This window comes from Chironomus tepperi, unplaced genomic scaffold, assembly GCF_022539635.2.
Source record: "Chironomus tepperi strain 1889 unplaced genomic scaffold, CSIRO-AGI_Ctep_v1 contig_93, whole genome shotgun sequence".
Taxonomy (NCBI): Eukaryota; Metazoa; Arthropoda; class Insecta; order Diptera; family Chironomidae; genus Chironomus; species Chironomus tepperi.
Genome location: NW_027226215.1, coordinates 2,077,692 through 2,087,312, shown reverse-complemented (window position 1 = coordinate 2,087,312; position 9,621 = coordinate 2,077,692). Strand labels below are relative to the sequence as shown.

The window sequence follows — 9,621 nt, the reverse complement described above, 5'->3', positions numbered from 1 at the left end:
TGATTGATAATCTGCTCAAACCCATTTTTGCTGAATTTTATTTGAAAATGAACAATTAAAAAATAATTTTATTTTGTATACAAAGACACTTGTTGTCACACAAAACTTGAGATGAAGCTTTTTCAGATGCGTCCGAACGTGTTGAATATCGAAACTCGACTGTGCATTTATTTGCGTTTGTATATAGTAAAAAACGTATAATCCAAAGCGTCTTCGACGATGATGTACACAAAGGAATATTAAATTCATTTTTATTATATAAATCGTGTAACTTGTTGCCTGTATAGGTCGTGTACTTACACAAATGCAACCCGGTGTGAGATGCCTGACAATAATAACAATATTCTACCGGCTTGATCATGATGTCATTAATTATAGTGCTATTCAACATATTTTTAAAGTTAACTTAATGAAATCATTTAATAGCGTCAGATGCAAAATTTAATTAAATATTGTGTGTGTATGTGGAAGGTTATGAGGTCATGAATTAAATACAGCATGAATTTTAGCAACAATAAAATTCTGAAATCGTGACATAAGTGGAGTAAAACGAACGCGTTTGTTTTTAATCTCAACGAATTCAGTTCTTCTTTGTGGCCAAAATTCTACTCCGATTTACATGATATTCTTTACTGGATAAGGCTGACTTGTTGCTGACTTGTTGCTTATTATTGCTATTATTATTATTATTTTACAAAAAAATTGAAGATTACATCACACAGTAAACTATTCGACTGAATGAACATTGCTTTGTTATTTGGGGAAATATTCTATTTATCGTATGATTCTTGCGAAGCTTTTGTTGTTTCCATTGTGAGCTGTTGATGTGATATGAATTTATATTCTTTTCGAGAATTGAGAGCTGAGTAATGAAATTTATTTTTATAATATGAAAAATTATTGAACTATTTCCTATATGGCGTCATTGATGACTGGAAAAAATGGTGATTATTAGGAACGTTTGGAAATTAGGTAATGCTGTAAATAGCATTTTTAGCAGAGCTCGAAGTCGACTCGAATTTTGTATGGAGTGAAGTCAATTTAAGTCAACTTTTCCATACACAACTCAAGTCGACTTCGAGCTCTGATTTTTAAACTTCTTCCTCTCTGCTTGCTTTCTTAGCACTTTGTTTCAGGTTTAGGACATTTGACCATTGAATGGACAACATGAGATAAGTCACAAAAATGTGGTAATATTGTTGAAAAAAGTGACAAAACTGTTGAGAGAAGACACAAAAATGTTAAAAAATAGAGGCAAAAGTGACAGAGTTGTAAGTTTCCTTCAAAATCACAAGCCAAAAATTCTGCTTCATACCAAAACTGTGGACCTCATGCCACCTAAGCGTAAGTTAGCAATGGTTGGGATACAACAGCAATAATGAAATGTACAGCAGCGTCTCAGTTAAAATACAGCAGACCAGAATGGCAAGTTGATGTTCAGTTGATGTCAAGGGAGATGGCCATCCTACTTACGCATTACGTAATACTCGATCATTCCCATATGACGAATTGTCCAACAATTGTCAAGTATACTGGTATTGAATATTACATTCTGAGTAATACTGTTTTTGTTGATTTTAATGATGTGTGTAGATTAAAATAGATACTTAGTAAGGAATTCGCGAATATTCAGAGCCATAACATTGTGAAATCTTTAAGCACGTTTCTTAAGCTCACTTAAACCTCGAGAAATTCACCTTTATAATAAACTCAATATGAGGTTAACTACAGTTGTGTTTGTGAAACAGAACTAATTTTTTTTATTAATAACAGTCATTGGCTCTTTCATTAACTTTTATTTCTCTTTTGTGATTAATTATATAAATGAAGATTTTGCAAATGAATAAAAAAATATTGTGAAGTATGAATGAAAATCGCATTTTAATGGATAGGTCTTTCAAAAAAATACGTTAATTAGGAAGATGATTTAAGGCTGCCTTATTATAGGAACTATACGCAGTTTCACAAATCATACAATTCTCCTTGTTAAAAGTAGAACGTAATTTTTAAACGACCATGGATTGTTGTGGAGTAAATGTGCGTTAATACTCGATCGGTTGATTGCTTCCTTCAACATTTTCTAGAAAATCGTAAAACCAGGTTTTTGAAGCACCAGGAGACTACATAAGTGACCGAAAAACGCCTGAAAAGAATCTGTGGATAGAGATAGTATGGCATGGCACTTGGTATTGGAATCAAGTAAAGGTAGCAACCTTTAGAACTAGCTTTTTTGACGATGTATATTGGATGTAATGCATCAAAATTGATCTAAGCGGTCAGAGAAGTAAGTAAATAAAATATTAATACATGTATTTAAAAATGTATTATATTTATGGAGTTATGCATTTAATATGAGGAATATATTCAAGACTTTATTGATAGCGTCATGTTAATTAATGAAGTGATTATTTCACTATTGTAATACAATGACTCAATTACAGCAGCGATTTTGTATTAATTAAAATATTTTGTTGAAAAGTGTTTTGTAATTTGCTGTTAAAGATGTCATTTTGTGCATATTTAAACTTACATGAGGAATTGATTATGAAATTAAGCGCCGAATATTACAAGTCGCTGAATTTATACAGAATCCGACAACAGGTCCACGTTTCTCTCACATGGCACCATACCAGACACAAATCAGTTTGGTTCCTTGTGCCGCATTTAAATCGAATCCAGCTTTCGTGAAACTTAATTCATTCAAACTCTCATATCACAAATTTGACAAAATAAGAACAATGTTCGTGTCTTGAGAAATAATTTTCAGTCATGAAAAATTTCGTTTAAGACATGTTTAAGATGATTATCAGCGTTTTCTTAGCAAATTTGTCAAATAAGTTAATTGCAATTAAAATTCTTTCACCAATTTATTTCATACGAACAGTATCAGTGATGCAGTTGTCGAATGTGTATCATTAGACATGACTCATTTTTGATCTTAAAAGTAGAAGACATTGATGCTTTGATTGAAGAAAAACAGATGTTGATGACAATTGTGTTATCTATAAAATAATCACACTTCTACAGTATCTTGACCCCTAATTGAGCCACAGACAAAATATACCAAAAATCATAGAACTATAACAAACAAATTCTCAAGTCAGAAGCTGAAAATTTGATAAATAACAATGACTTTCTACACTGCAATCAGCAGCATGAGAAACAAAGAAGTCAAAATATTTTTGAATTAAATTAATTTTGTTTATTATACTTTAAAAATTTACAAATTAGTGAATTAACAATTATCAACATGAAATTCTTACTCATAACAAAGAAAATAGTTTAAAATCATAAGAATGAGAAATTTAGGCAAGTAAAGACAAAAATAATGTGGAAGTGAAATTAGATACAAGATCATTAGAGCATGAAGTATCAAAAAAGGTACCTAATGAAATTTATACTTTTAATGAAACAAATTTCAAGTTTTTTCATTGATCTTCTTTCTATTCAATTTCCTTTTCAAAAAACTTGCATTGCAAAAAAAAAATTTGATTTTCCTGTTGGGTCATTCACAAATGATATCTATCAAAAGTTGATCATAAGCAAGTCTGATGCTCATGAATTGTTAGATCATTTAGTCAATTCGAATTTTCCAAATATAATTAGATTCGAGTAGATAAAACTTCATAAAATTTCAGCTGACTTTGAGCTCTATGTATTGTTTTGTCCATAGATTTATCCATATACTCTTCATGGAATCTTAAGGCAGACTTCTTTATACCAGAGGTTTAAGCCAATTCGAGTCTAATTTCAGCTGACATTGAGCTCTATTTTAAACTAATTCTTAAATTTCAAGTAGATCACTCAAGATTCCTCGAGTCAAACTCCTGTTCCCGAACTCGAACTAAGAATCTAAAGAAATTCTCGATTATAATATACTATCGGTATTCCTTCTCGAACTCTTGAACACCCGAGATCATGTCTCTGTCTCTAAACCCGAGCGACACAGATAAAGAGGGCTTTACAAAAGATCCTTCAAGTCTTCTGTACAAATACACTTTTCAAAACAAGCACTCGGACAAGAACCGCAGATCTGCAATTCCTACATTTTAGTTGCTCAAGTCTGCATTTTCTGCATTTTAGACGAACAAACTTGCATTTTTAGAATGTCCCTTATGAATGAACCCTAATTAACACTAAATTAAAATTGCCTCAATTAAGAAGCCAAATAGAAATAGGTTCTAATTCATTTTGATAAATGTATCTATATCAGACCCCTTATTCATTTATGTTGCTCAGGAATATGATCTACATCATCTAATGAACAACCCATATTCAAACAAAAAAAATTAAAAGAGATTTTAAAAGGCACAGAAATAATGAAAAACACTTTAAAAGAAGAATCAAAACAAGAAAATTTTAAAATTCATTGCCCTTGAAATAATCTTGATATTATTACGAAATTAAACATACAACAAACAAAAAAAGTGAATAGAATGAATTTGCTTATGGAATAAAGTTAAAGAACATGAAAAAAAGGGGAAGAAAGAGTCTTTAAAATTTTATGCTACACACAACAGAACATAGAGTAAAAATGTATCGAGTAAGTAAATAAGTATAAGATGAATAATAATAAGAGAGTTTGTGCATGAGAGCATAATCCATGAAGACGACAAATGAAGGCCACTTGCTATGTATGTGTACATGAATATCGTGGCGTCTCAACTTCCTTCTTATTCTTATGAGTCTCCAGATATGTAATTTTAAATGCGAAAAAGTAGCATGGTAATGGTGCAGTTGGCGTTGACACATCGACATCCATATCGTCCTGAGACTCATACATTAATGGCTATTTCTTTTGTCGGAATGTAAAAATTGTATCCATAAGAAAAATAACACCGTTAATGATGGAAACGACGCCTTTTGTCATAGCCAAGTCTCTCGTACGTGTACGAAACGCTCGCTCCCATGATTGAATGATGAACACACCTGATGTAAGGAAGAGTGCCGTGCCCAATAAACTGTAGAACAGCATTATTCTCTTGTTTATCGTTGCTTTCATCAAATATCCTGCAATCCAATCTTTATTGAATACGATTTTTGACTTCATCAAAAAAAAAGCAGTAGTTGCTGAACACAGCATGTCTGTGTGCTTTGTAATTTATTCTCTTACCTGCCATTACGGCGAATAATATTATGCAATATCCACAAAATGTTCCTGTCGCTATGAATTCTGTAACTAGGTCGTCATCGCTGAAGGAGTAAAAGTGGAAATATGTACAGCACATTGCTAGACACTGAAATTGTAGATGGTAGAAAATAGAAGAAGAAAATGGAAAATTTGTTTTGATTGCTCAAGGTGATATTTTGCTATGCAAATTAACTGATCAAATGTCATGCACTGTGATTTTTTTGGGGGTTTTATAGGAAACGGAATAGTTTTATTGGGATGTGAGATTGGATGAAGAAGACATTTGCTTTGATTCTGATAAATTTGAGATGTGAAGGATTTGGAAGGATGAAAATTGGCTTTATCACGTTTTAATAAAAAATTAAGGTTTTGCTCATCTCTTTAACTCAATCTGATTATTTGCTTAAATCAATACACGACCAAAATGACGTTCACTTATTACGTCATGAGTTCAAAATCTCAACCTTTCCTTCGTAAGAGTCTTACGCAATCAGTGAATGCTCTTTAAAGGTGACTCAGTGCACTTGCTTAACCAACGCTCTAGAGCCTCATTCGAATCCGACACCAGAACTCTCAGAAGGAAGTTGTTCTTAGAAATTGTGTTGCACTTGGCATTTTAAATTAGAGCGATAGAGCCATTTTCAGGCGACAATTATGGCAAGTCGTAAATCACAATTTATTTAAACGAATCGCTAAGTAAGTGAGTGTTTCCCAAAGAGACAAGTAGGATGCTCATGAGCCATGGGTATGCTCACAATATTGCGTCCTCCTGCATGCAATATTAAGTTTGTTCAATTATATTGATTTAGAATATTCTTAATCACGTCCATTTAAGTACAATTCATAAATCCCCAAAAAAATCCCCAATATTGCCATGAAATTCAAATGAACTGCTCATTTTGCATACCAATCTTGAACAATTTTCTTCACTTCATTAATCATTTTGCACAGATTATTTTCAAAATTTTGATGAAAATTCATTAATTTATTAATGCACACTTCTAAAAAAAGATTATTAAATTTTCATGAGTTTAACCCTCATGAGTATCAATTTGATTTCCTATCATTAAAAATTCTAATTAATTAAAATTTTATTGCAAAAATCTTTATATTGAAATCATTATGTCCAAATTAACGAGAATTTTATGTGCAGTTAAATTGTTTTGTGGCAATTTTATTTGTCTCAAGTCACAAAGGGGTCGTAAAGATTGCTTGTTGGCTTGTGATTGACTGTTTTTATATTGACACTTGATTTCTATTTGAAGCTTTTGTGTCACAAAATTCTAAGGTAGGTCAAAAGTATTTTATTCAATTTTTTGCACAATTTCATCAAATTTTTACTAAAAATTCACTATTTCACAAATTATCTCTAAGAGGCAAAGAGGTTGGAGAATGCCATTAGGTATCGTAATGCTTATTCCGTACAACAAAGGCATGATCTTTGCCTATTAGGATAATAACCCCAAAAATTCGCAATTTCCCATCCTCACCAATTCAAGAAACTTCACAATCGACAGCGGAGTTTTCGTCGAAGCATTTTCATGCACAACTGGATGATGCGTGTTCTGCACCATGACTTTATTATTACTATTTTTCACCATTAACAAAATTTGTAAAAAAATAATATAAAATTTTCACAACAATTTTTCCCAATTTTACTATCACGTTCGAACTCCAATTGATGACTCTCGTGCCTCTCTCAGAGTAAAATTTGAAGCTTCTTCTAGAAAAAAAAATATTGAAATCCAGACATAAGCAATTATGAAATCATCATAAAACAGGTCCAGATTTATGTGATTTTTTAGTGATGAATCCGTAAGTTTTTTAGTTCGGATCGGTCGACTTCTAAGTACTTGAGAGTCTGTAAACTTATGCGGGCCTTATTTTTCGATCGAAATAATCAGTAAAAAATGTAAAAACAAACATAATTTTCAATATATTATTTGAGGGGCAGTGAAAAAATTTCTCAATCACTTCGCTAATATTCATCGTCGGAAGCAAATGAACATTCCCAATTTGTGAGTTCAGTTCAGTGGAAAAATAGTTTTCACATTGAGCAGTCAATGGTCGAGATAAATTAGGGCTTTGTTGCAACATATCGAGCTATGATTCTGTGGGAAAATTTATTGACTTGATGAAGAAGAAACTTAAGTTTTGACAAGCATTAATTTGTTTTGCATTATGATAATGACCTTTATGATTTATTTTTGTATTAATGACCTTAATTTTTATGTTCTTGATAGACAGAAGCTGTGGTTGTGATATAATTAGAAGCTTAGGTAGAGAAATAAATTTTTAATGTTTTTGATGATTTGATCAGTGGTCAATTTTAATGATATCATGTTTTGATAGGGAGATCCGTGATGTTGGCATCAGAAATTACATTTTAATTGCTCTAAAAAAAATTTGAAATTGTGAAAACAGTTTTGGTGCAATTGAAGTTCAGAAACTCAAGATTTTTGGAGCATATTCCCGAACAGCACGATAAAGAAAATTTCCTTTATTAATGCATACGTTGTGAAAAATCCGGAAAATTTCTAAATACATCTGAACAAAATACAAAATTATTTTTATAGACTTATTTTTTAAATTCCTTAAAACAATGTTCTGATTTTGGAATAATAAGAACTATATTAATAGATGCATATGCTTGTAGGAACTCATGCTTTGTAGTTAAGCGACTCATATCATATGGAACTTGCTGAAAAAATTTATGTTACCTACAATATAGTAAAATAGCAGATGTTTAATCAATGCTTTGGATTCTTAATATTTGCCTTGACAGTATGAAATAGAAACAAATACTGTGACATTTATATATTTTGTTAATAATATGAATGATTTTGTTTGCAATTATAGGAATAAGATTATAAAAAAATTAATTGTTTTTGTAATTTATTCCCTATACAATTTTAAAAATTCTGATAGAAAAAAATATTGTAAAAATCTTAAAATGTCAGATTCTAAAAAAAAAGTTTTAAAATTAATAAAACAAGCATATATTTAAATTCTATGTAACATATTAGTCAAGAGATTTTTGCAAAGTCAGCTTGATTCATTTGAAAAACATCGAAAAAATATAGAATTCAAGTAAATTCGATATTTTTCTTTGAAACCTCTCAAAAGATTTTCATAAAACATTTGTGAGGTTTTTGGTTGTCAGTGTTCACATGTTTAACGGAAATATATTTTTCTATGAATTTTCAGCTTGAAAACAGTTTGTTTCCAAAAATTGTTCTAATTACGATTCTAATCTGATGACGAAGTTTGATATATCAAGAAATGTGGAACATCAAAGAAATTTCTTTATAAAATTCGAGAAAGTTCAAAATAAGACTTAAATGGATTAAATATGCATAAAAAAGCTGGAGTTCAACATCAACCCAATTTGCAAGGGTTTATTGTGAAAAAGCCTCAAATACAGCCTTAAATTTTGATGGATGGCCAAATATCCAATCAATATCCAACCCATTCCCTTGATCGAGTGACTTTCTTGTTCATGAGCTTTTTATGTTTTTAACAAGGATTTTTTAGATTTCATCTCTCGAAAATCCTTGAAAATTGAAGAAGTAATGCTATCAAGAGCAGTTTGATCCCGAATTCCACCTCAGATGATGCGCTTTTGTCCCTGAACAACTCCAATAAACATCATAATTCAGCTAATCTAAAGGATGTCAAAACTATTGCAGCTACATAACTCATTTGCAAATGATTCAAAAGTCATTTTATTCAAAACTTTATCTTAATTACAAAAATGCCAGCACTAACTGTGCATATTACATTAATTTTTTTTTTCTTCATATTTCAATTCCCACTTAAACTGATTAACAAAAAAAAAAACTTTTAGTTGTAGAACGAGCTACTGTCATCAACATATTTGTAATTTGTCCAAATCTCTTATCTTGACTTACATTTCAATTCACTCTAAATACCGCAATGACCTTTGGAACTTTAACAAGTTTTACATTTACACAAAAGAGAGCGAATGAAGAAAAAAAGGAAATCGAGATGAAAAGAAAGTTTGCATCAGCATTCAGCAACGATTATCCGTTGACACAATTTTTTTTTTATGTTCCTCACATTTATGCTTCATTGAGTGCGCTTTTCTCAACTCCACTGCAGTAAAGCTTTTCACAAAAAATACTTCACAATGCACTTTTGTCTGTTCCTCTCACGGATAATTCTCTCATTTTCTCTCAATTCTCCTCTTTTTCATCCCCTTCTACTCGCATCGTCCACGTGGTTTTTCCTCTTTCATGAATTATTTCTCTCGTTTTTGCAACGCATGCTTCAAAATCTGCATCGATTTTTTTTTGTTCTTTCTCATCCTTTTTTCGGCTACTTCATTCATATCGAAAAAGCACATCACATTGAACTTTTTCAAATGCCACTGCTGATGCTGCTGACGATATTTACATTATACATCTATAAAAATATTTTTAGCATTTTTTTTGATGCTTTGTTTCTATAGGGTCGCGGTCTTATTGTTC

General features: G+C 31.1%; 1 long non-coding RNA gene across 1 annotated transcript; it reads right to left on the bottom strand.

Moving 5' to 3' along the window:
* Window positions 1–3,368: 3,368 nt before the first annotated feature.
* On the bottom strand, window positions 3,369–6,794 carry LOC139087036 (uncharacterized). The gene is made up of 3 exons (XR_011544097.1): window positions 6,622–6,794; window positions 5,114–5,237; window positions 3,369–5,010 (listed from the first exon to the last, which is right to left on the bottom strand). It is a non-coding gene; the product is annotated as an uncharacterized lncRNA (long non-coding RNA).
* Between the last annotated feature and the right edge of the window lie 2,827 nt (window positions 6,795–9,621).